Source organism: Botryllus schlosseri, chromosome 3 (assembly GCF_051294905.1).
Source record: "Botryllus schlosseri isolate E-star chromosome 3, Bs_hap1, whole genome shotgun sequence".
Lineage (NCBI taxonomy): Eukaryota > Metazoa > Chordata > Ascidiacea > Stolidobranchia > Styelidae > Botryllus > Botryllus schlosseri.
In genome coordinates, this window is record NC_137238.1 from 25,976,777 (window position 1) to 25,987,766 (window position 10,990).

Here is a 10,990-nt window from a genome sequence, read left to right on the forward strand (position 1 = left end):
GACGGTCAATGTGTTACACCTCATTTTAAAATCCGCTAGTGGGCGCTAAAGAGTGTCCGGAATTTGCTTCACAAAAATATGGTAACCCTAGTGTAGACGCTATGTCGGATGTTGGACGACACGTTTTCTCATAATTGCGTATATAGTCAGACTCAATTCAGTAAATTGGTCGTATATAATTTTAATCGTCAGGAGGCGTGCTGAGTGCTGAGAAAAATATGAAGTCAAATAAATCTACCACAAAATATAGTACTTTATGGTCATATACGACAGTGACGTGCGAATAGGGGAGGCAATTGAGGCAGGGCCTCACCTGTCGCCAGGATGAGAAAATTGTGAAAACCGTCAATGGTTATTGATATTTACCGTCGACGCTCATGAATAACTAAATTTGAACATTTTTTCATCCAGCATCAACAATTTTCATGTTTATCGTTCAAAAATACGCCGCGAAAGGAGAGATGAGGCACAGGTGACGCACGGGCGGGTCGTGTTTCACCTGCCACAGTGCAATTCGTTTTTAAACAGCTCAGAATTCGTAATAACTGGTAGGGATGGTGTGAACATCTGAAAGGTTCAGGTTCGTGCGTTCGGCGTCTGAGTATTGCTACGTTGATATTGAGTTATCAAGTTATACAGCAGTAGCCAGCACTCCAATCGCACGTACAATAAACATATGAAATCAGGATTGACCCCGTAAAACACCTGCTCGATTTTTTACACCAGACAACGATATCAAGTTCATTGATTGGTTGAATAAACATCGTATGTAAAATTTATTGAATATATTGCAAGAAATCCTGCAATCGTTTTTACATATCCAAGATCACTGTGTTGTTGGGTACTGTAGCCAATAAGCGAGACGCTCATTAAATATGACTTTATCATGAGAATTCATGATAAGATTGGTCCGACACTGTTTTTTTCTGGAAAACATGGTCGAAGACCGTTTGGATGAACTAGTGTAGGTGTGTGCAACGAGTGAGTTCAGGCCTATGAGACTCATTCATTTCGTGGCTAATTCCTTCCGCTTCGGGGCACATGACGACGTAACGTTTTGGCGAACAAACCGCTGATAAAATGGGGTGCTACGAACATAAGCGGCGAAAAATCCTTGGGCTAAAAATTACCGATACTGGATGGCCAAACCTTTCAAGATGGATTGGATATCCTCTGTTGTCAGCACGGAATCAATAGTCCGGTTCTTGCAATCTCAGTAGATATGCGAAGGAGTTTAATTCGCCTAATTTGAAATCGCGTGCGTCAGACATGTTTTGTAGAGCTGTGTTGGGTAGAATTGTGGTGTGCGGGTTCTGTATGTCATACATGCCCGTAAAATCGTAGCATACAACTGTAATATTAAAAATAAATTCCTTTTCATGGGTGAGGCCCGGGTCGCGAAATGCCACAAAAACTTAGATTTTTGTGGTAGTCTAAAAGCCGCTTTACCGTTATTAAACTGTCATTCTTTAGTTCTGTAATTCTCAAGTTAGATTGAGCTAAAGAGTAAAACACACAGTATCGTGGGTTGTTTGCTCTTCTCATAAACTTGCGAGACAGAAATTGGAGCAATGTATCATCAGGTAGCGAGCTCTAACGTGCCTACTCTCCCTGATCGTTTTGCACCTTATGTTCCAAAGACATGAGGCAAAAGCCTCGACACAAACATGTGGGTTTTTCATCCGTTCGACAAACTAGAGCCTCGCGGGTCCTTTGTGTCAGCTCTCACTCGCGAAAAATACGCTGTATTTTGGATAGGAGTGGAGAACAGATTTCAAGACCTGGCCACCTAAGCACTAGTAGACGTTCTTATACAAATTCCCTACAACATTTTTTGGCAGAGAAGGGTTTTAGTGAAATAATTGAAATCCAAACTGGCGAAAAAAGTTGCTTTTTATTGAGACACTTGATAGCTTAAGGTATATAGTAACCAATTTGTTGCACATCTGAACAAAATATTGTTAAGTAAGCCTATCATCATCTTGTTTTTGTATAACAATTTTCGATTAGTTGGTGCGAATGAAATTTATTATACAAAAAAAGTGCGAACGGAGCTCAAAAAGGTTGAAAAGCACTGCTTTGGAACATAAGGTGCAAAACGATCAGGGAGAGTAGGCACGTTAGAGCTCGCTACCTGATGATACATTGCTCCAATTTCTGTCTCGCAAGTTTATGAGAAGAGCAAATAACCCACGATACTGTGTGTTTTACTCTTTAGCTCAATCTAACTTGAGAATTACAGAACTAAAGAATGACAGTTTAATAACGGTAAAGCGGCTTTTAGACTACCACAAAAATCTAAGTTTTTGTGGCATTTCGCGACCCGGGCCTCACCCATGAAAAGGAATTTATTTTCAATATTACAGTTGTATGCTACGATTTTACGGGCATGTATGACATACAGAACCCGCACACCACAATTCTACCCAACACAGCTCTACAAAACATGTCTGACGCACGCGATTTCAAATTAGGCGAATTAAACTCCTTCGCATATCTACTGAGATTGCAAGAACCGGACTATTTATTCCGTGCTGACAACAGTGGATATCCAATCCATCTAGAAAGGTTTGGCCATCCAGTATCGGTAATTTTTAGCCAAAGGATTTTTCGCCGCTTATGTTTGTAGCACCCCATTTTATCAGCGGTTTGTTCGCCAAAACGTTACGTCTTCATGTGCCCCGAAGCGGAAGGAATTAGCCACGAAATGAATGAGTCTCATAGGCCTGAACTCGCTCGTTGCACACACCTACACTAGTTCATCCAAACGGTCTTCGACCATGTTTTCCAGAAAAAAACAGTGTCGGACCAATCTTATCATGAATTCTCATGATAAAGTCATATTTAATGAGCGTCTCGCTTATTGGCTACAGTACCCAACAACACAGTGATATTGGATATGTAAAAACGATTGCAGGATTTCTTGCAATATATTCAATAAATTTTACATACATATTAACAGATAGCTCTGGCACCGTGTCGACCCGAAATTTACCCTGAAGGGATAACAAATCTGCGTTACAGTAACTTGCCAATGTGAGTCTGTAATGATGGTATTTACGACCATTCTCGTGCCTCGCGCTATCGAACAGGTATTACGAAAATATGATGATTGTTTAGCGAAAGAAAGCAGTGAGTCAATTTGACGTCATTTTTTCAGCCTGTCGCAGGCTCAGATGGGGTGATATACTGTATGTCTGCCACTATAGAGATTGTAGAGATCTCTAAACTGCCACTACACCAGCACCCAAACCAGGCTTTTGGTTACGTAATATTTATAGTGCGCGAATTGCGAGAGCTGCGATTAGTGGTGCGTCGTATTAAGTTTTTACGATTGCGTCGCAACTACAAATGATACACTGATCTTAAATTTCCTATTAGGTTTATTTGAATTATTCCACGTCAGAAAAGAAAAACAATTAATCATGATTTTCATTCGCCCTTGGTCCTGATTTTCATTCGCACCATTCGCACCACCTTCGTCATTCGCACTGCAATTTTTTTCATTCGCACCAGTGCGAACCGTCACACAGGTTGAAAAGCACTGCGTTATATGATTAAATTCCGAGACTTTATAATAACTCGCTTTCGAAAAATAAATATAATTCAGATTATACATAAGTTTCGAAAACTATGAATTCGAAAACTATGATGTCTATGCAAGACTATATTTGCCAGGTATTCTATTATGTGTATTTTCCTGGATATTCTATTATGTATATTTGGATTAGTGAACGTTAGATGTTTTCGGCCCTATAACTTTACCAAAGGCCCATTGCTTTCAGACTATCTATATGTTCACGAGAACACTACAGCAATACACTCATAAACGATGAATGCAATACGTCAAAACGTAAACATTCAATTATAATATAGTTTATTGAGTTTTACTCAGTCACGCATTCAATGAAAGCATAGTAGAATTCGGAATCACACGCAATAGAAATTTCGAAAGTCGCTTCCGCGAGTTCCATTCTTGTATCCAGATATCAATAACCAGCTATTCAATGCGATTTTGAGCGCAGACAGATCGCGGTTTCGATTGCCGAAGTCTCCGCATTTCACGACCTAATATGAACGCGCACTACAACTGAATAGGGCAAAGGATAATTTAATCAGCACTAAAACGCCAACGGACTAGCCGCAGGCGCACAATTCTCGGCGTTATAATTAAACAAACTTTTCGCTGCAGGTACGCGATTCCTAACTCGCAGTTACGAAGCAAAAGTCGATATTGCTTTGTGATGATTTTGATGTTGTTCTATACCGATTGGGAAAATAGCACATCTCATTTCGTAACTAGCTACATAATCCCTAGTAACGTAGTAAGACGCATAACGGAATTTACGCAAAATCGGTATTGATCTGCGATAATTTTGATCACTATGTTTTGATAATGACTTGTTTCCGAGAAATAAATAATATTCATTATACGTTAGATCAGGGGTGGGCAAACTACGGCCCGCGGGCCGCATGCGTCCCGCAACACCGTTCTGTGCGGCCCGCGAGAGTCTAAAGAAACTTTTTAGAAATATTGATAAAATACGTACTAAAAATCGAATTAATGCAGGGACTTGATTAACTTCTTCTTAGTATATTTCACTATGATAATTCTAAGACAGTGATGGTTATCAAACTGGTGGACGCTCGCCCTAGGGGGCTTGAAAGCATCTGATGGGGGGGCGCGAAGCTGAGCTCAACTGAAAAAAATTTTGGCGCTCCGCGCGATTTACACCCAATTTAAAGTTTGGGGGGGGCATGTCCTAAAAAGTTTGATAACCAATGATCTAAGGTAAATTGTTATCACAGCGGAATAGCTGCAACGAGATTGACATAATTGGATCACGAGTGGGATTTCAGATTGGTCATTCCCTTTTTATTTATTTCAGTCTTGTGCTTATAAAAAAAACGATTCGCGGGCGTGTCTTAGGTAGATTCGTTGTCTGTATGCGTAGGATTGGGGTATTTATATTTTATCTAGACATGATAGACGCGTGTTTGAAGCTAACCTGGTTATGATACTGTCAGCATTGTGTGCCCTAGAACTTAAGCAAAAGCGGAATTAGTAAATCTATGAACAGATCGCTGCTCACAGATTTAAATTTCAATCCGGTTCTAAGAATCAGGCCAACCGACTTTCATCTCTATAGTTTTAACAAATTGGTTATTGAGGTCCGCATGCCTATGAAATCTCGCCACTATATGTTTCTGACGCGTGTACGATATCATCAAAGCAATGTTTGGCTTTTTTTAAATAAGCACATACATTATCTCCCTGTCCTCACTATGTAATCAAATATCAATATTCCGTTTTGGTTTATAATCCCAATTTTATATAGTGCGGCCCGCGAATGGATTCAGATGTTGAATGCGGCCCGCGAGCTCAAAAGTTTGCCCACCCCTGCGTTAGATGATACTTTTCCTTGATATTCTATCATGTGTATTTAGGACTAATGCGACATCACTATGTTTACGACAGGTTTGATTTGAACACACTAATTTTGCGTATCACACCACAAACTGCGCAAGCCTTCAAAGTTGATAAGTAAACAAGTATTTGCACTCCATCAGAACACTAAAGTAGCTTTTCGCGTGTATGTACCTAATACTAAAGTGTTTATGATTTCAGATTGCTTCAACTTCATGACATTTTCAGTATTAAACAGAAATATAGACCTAGAATACTAACTTTTATTCGTAAATAGCTACTTCTACCTTAATTTAATGGATTTATCTGAGATCATTGCTTTACTTAATCCCTCCAAAATGTGCATTATACAAGTTCGTCACCATCGAAACCCACTGGCTATAACTATCTGGCAGTATAATTGCAGCAAATACTCGGGTACTAATTTTAAAGTAGCTTAGGTATCTAAATGAGCTCTGAGTCGCTGTTATCTCGCATCTGACCATGGAGTTAACACCGGTATTAACTTCGCTCACTGATCAAAAATATGAAAGTTATTAAAGGAAGCAGATTTGTATGAAAACTCGTTCAATAGAAGTAAAAGTAGCCTAAAAACATAACTACTTACTGCAAAATGGTTACGTAGAAGTGGGGTTAGTCTACGAACATAACCACTTACTTGCTTCGAATTCTCAACCTGTACACTGTGAAAACTATGCCCACCTTTAAAGGTGTTTCAAAAAAAACCTTCAAAAGAGGAGGGAAATTTTCTACCTTATTTCACCTGGTGGTTATTTTCCCACCTCATCATGAGGTGGGCTACTTTCCACCTTGCCCTATCCGGATTCCACTTCATCCTACCCGGATATCCTCGAGGTACAGCATATATCCACAATTTAAGCACTAAATCACCTTCATTCCAATGACTTTATTTGCAAATTAGTCATGAATGTGATCCAGTTTGGCATAAGCTGCAGTACTGATGTCTTTTACACCTGGCAAACGCGCCAGAAAAACTGACATGACAGTCAGAAACTGCATTTCGAAGATCCAATGAATTTCTAGCATCACTGCAAATGCCTCATGGAAGCTCTCGATATTCTTCACCTTTTCAACATCAAACCAGACGGTCCACTCTTTCTTCATTGTATCGAAGCAAATTATAGGACACGCGGATGTGGGTGTCTTAAAGAAATGTATTATTATGTGAAAGAAGCATCAGGTCAAGCATACCCTACACACACACATTGATGTTCTTTCAGTAATCAGCTTTTGAAATATACCGGCAGCAGGGCACTGCGGATCCTATTTTCAGTCAACATATGATATCAAATAGCAAATAGGCCAATGTATATGCGGACTTGGCCAGGTGGAAGTGATGACCATTTTGAGTCATCAGCTAATGTGAACAGTAACCTTTAGTAGAGTGGCTCTCAATTTTTTTGTCGGCGCTGACCCATTTTTAACCATCAAGGCATCCGTGCAGACACCCTCAAGTTTTAGTTCAAATCATGCTCAATAATAGTGCAACCGCCATCCTCCTCTTGTCAATAGTCCATTTGTGCAAGTGGCAACGGTACATCTTGGCGAGTTTGAAGTAGCAACCTCGGATAACTGCTGATATTTACTTTTTCAAACTACTTGAGTACTTTGCAGACCTTCATTTCCTACTTCCACTTGAAGTAGCTTTGACATGGATTTGAAATCACTACTTCTACAGCACTGTACTAACCTAGAAATATCCGAAGTGATGCTTTACCCGAGCTAAGAAAATCACAAATTATATTATCATTCAGGTTAAAAATTTAGAGGTCTGCAAACACCATAAAGATGTGCTTTACGGACCCAGAGTTAGAACTGCGGGTTGTGGGACTGAGCTGAAAAGGGAGCATGGGCTTGTAACACCGGTTTTAGGTTTGCACCTCACTAAAAACGGTTCAATACACCACATTGAGAGAAATGTATTGATACTATAATTCAATAATTGATATTATAAAACGTCATTTTCAGTATTTAAAATCGTCTCCAAATCTCCACGACTCAACTACAGTTGAAGATCGATTTTGTGCCAGAAGTGGAATAGTTTTTCCCATCCCAAATTTTAAGCAAACAGGTGCTTATAATATTGATAAAAATCCGTACCTGTTCAACCTGGAAGAAGTTGCCATATCCTTTATGAAAAATTGTAGGTATAGAAAAAATCCGGTCTAGATTTTGAGATGCTGTAAAACAAAATATATTATAAGTCCAAGTTGATCACTGAACACATACAGGTCAACATAACTCATTACAAGACGACAAAGTGGAGTGCGTCAACGCGTCGCTTCGTAATGACGTATTAGTATAGATGAAAAACAGTGCGAAAATTGATGCCGTGCAATTGCAACATGACTGAAGAACGCTATATAGGCCTATATCATGAGAGGCAATTATTAGATGGAAATTACCTACTTAATACAAATATTTGAAGAGATCACTGCTCATGTCATCATTTTGTCTTCGGGACATCGATGTCAGCTTCTGCGCTTCATCCTATCAATCATATTTTCAACCAATTCCGCGTTGATGGGAAATCATGCTTATCTCGTCTTCAGGGACAGAAACCGTTTTCTGCAAAGCAGCCGAAATTTGAAATATGCAGTGAAACAGAATAAAAATTTCATTAGGAGATTAAATTTGTGAAACCGAACCCCAATCATTTTTTCAACAGGTGAAGCAGCAAAAATAAGCAGATTTAAATTTATAGGCTTTACTTTGCCTTGGTGAGCCAGTCGAACTTTTCATGCTAAGTAGGGCTGGGCAAAATCGAGTACCTGAGGGATTCAATTCTGAATCACGTAATATGCTTCGAGTCGAGTCAAGTAATCAAGTATCACTCATTATGACGTCATAACAGAATGTAAGAGGTCAAAGTTGAAATATGTACCGTTTATGCCACCACCAAGAATTTAATGCCTTTTATCCATCACATAAAAGATGCTTTGGTATTTTTTCGACTTCACCGATTTCATTCCACTTGGTGACAATGCTGTTGGATGATCATGACTTCGGAAATATGCTACGTCCAGTAACCTTGGTAGCTTTTGTACTATAGGTTTCGTATGCTACGATACCGCCAATAAAGGTTTCAAATATCGTATTTTCCTACTCGACTCGAATCATAAGAATTAATACTCGATTCAGGTTCGAGTACTCGAATCATTGTGCCCAGCCCCAGCTACTAGTGATGGCCAGCCTGCCAGTCGCCTAAGTGTGCTGCGTATACACCAATTCCCTACTGGATATACTATATAGCAGAGGTCTCAAACTCAAATGTGCTCGCGGGCCAGTTTTCCAGTTTTGACGACGCCGCGGGCCGCAGCATTTATAGGGGTATTATATGTCTTTCCAAGTAGGATTTATTTGGCGGGAATGAATTGTCCTATTGAAAATGAGCCGATCCAGCAGACTGACAGTAAACAAAAACACACATCGTCAAAATTTGATTTACTCTGGTACCAATTTAGGCCTGGCACGAAAAGAATCATCACATTTATAACTATTTGAATAGAATTGTTGTTGTACTTGATAAATATTAATTATCAGATATAGACACTATATGTGCGGACAAATGTATGATGTCATCATAAAAGCTATCGGGTTATAATTTTGCAGGTATAGGCTACTATGAATATTTTCAATTTAACAGATTGATAGAGAGACTGATCTGATATTAAAACATTTTTAAGTTGAGCAATGTAATTCCAATCCAGGATTCGGGTATACTTCTGATCAGACATGGGGTGATTACGTCATGAATGTAATCGATTGCGATTACGATTACTTATGAATCACGCGATTACGATTACGATTACGATTACAGAAAAATCCGCGAGTAGTCGATTACGATTACGATTACTTTGGAAAAGTAATCACGATTACATTCATTTTGCTTCTGAGAAGTTATCTTTGGAAGACAACAATGCAATGAAAAGGCCTCTTTATTTTTAAATGAGACATAATGACGTCATTTCCGGTGTATGACATAATATACCATTGCATGATTCACACAGAAATAGGCATGTCGGCAGGGTTGTAATGACTCGAGTCACGATTTTTTTGTGACTCGACTTGACTCGAGTCATTTTCTTGAAATGGGAAAATGACTCGACTCGACTCGAGTCAATATTTGGATTGACTCGACTTGTACTCGAGTCATTACGCATGACTCGACCCAAGTCATTGACTCGGCTTATTTTATATGACTTGAAGATGAAGAAATTTGCGAATCGTAATGGCTATATCAACGCATCTGTCGAATTCTGCCGACATCGCTATTGGTCGCCCCTACTTTCGTTGCATTCGACTGATATCAGATATGCTGCCGTAATAACAGCAGACAATGGCACATATAGTAGCAATGCATTGTACAAAATCATCCTGTGATGAAGAGGTAATTGATCCTACGCAATCAAAGTACTCAAGACATTTCAATTATACAAGCAAACAATCGCAGCAAAGTTCAATTAGAGCCGATGAAATGACTCAAATGGCCAAGTATTTGTAAGAGACCGATAAGCTCATGAGTAGATTTGAAGGCGATGATTCTTTGCATTTTTGGGCGACCAGACAGAATGAGTACCCAATGCTCTTCAATGTGGTTCAAAAATGCTTGTCAATTCCTGTATCTAGTGCACCAGTGGAACGTGTATTCCAGAGGTCTCAAACTCAAATGTGTTCGCGGGCCAATTCCTTCTTTCTGATGACGCCGCGGGCCGCAGCACCAATAATAGGGGAATTCAATGTATTTCAAAGTAGGCCTTATTTTCAGGGTTTGGACATAGGCCTACTCCTGGTAACTAGGCTATATTGATCTTGTCATTACCGAAGTCAAATATAGAATCAGCGTTTGATTTTACCTTCGAATATTGGATCAGAACAATAACAACTTGAACATAATGGATACTCTGCCATAGCAATAGAAATGTGCAATCGTCGCAGAATCCATTGTTGTTACCCCTAGTTAATACTCGCCGCATTAAATTGGCAATAATGACATATATAAAGATACCCAATAAGACACCGGATGCATCAAAGGGATAACATATTGCCAATGGCGGTTGTCATACCTACCTGCTTAGATATCTAAATACGCTACGCAACGCAACCTACGACCTTTTGATATTTTACCATTTCTCATACCAGTTTGATAATTTGTTCGTAGTGTCCTATATGGGGTGGACACAGGAAAATCTCACGGCCCAGTGAAATTGGCTCACGTCAGACTTTCCATTTGGTCAAAGGCATTTTGACGGTAATTTTTGACCGGCTTGTCAAGCATTATATTTGATAAAACGGGTATCAATGGAAAGCTATCACGGTAATGATTGCGAAAATATAAATTTTAGTCGGTTCGTGGTCCAGGAGCTCCCCCAAATAACCCTCGAATGTTGCATTGTAAGTGAGTTTGATATTGGTACGCAACCATTCCGTCTGAGCATCTCAAGAGCAAATGCGCACGATAGTGAGAGTGTCAATGCTTATTGCTCAATCGCCTTCGCAACAATGGCCAATACGCTTGCAGATTGCGGTGCTCCTCACCTG

General features: G+C 39.5%; 1 long non-coding RNA gene across 1 annotated transcript; it reads right to left on the minus strand.

The window, feature by feature from the left end:
* Nucleotides 1–6,320: 6,320 nt before the first annotated feature.
* On the minus strand, nucleotides 6,321–7,635 carry LOC145435316 (uncharacterized). Its single transcript, XR_013913805.1, has 2 exons — nucleotides 7,550–7,635; nucleotides 6,321–6,592 (listed from the first exon to the last, which is right to left on the minus strand). It is a non-coding gene; the product is annotated as an uncharacterized LOC145435316 (long non-coding RNA).
* Nucleotides 7,636–10,990: the final 3,355 nt, after the last annotated feature.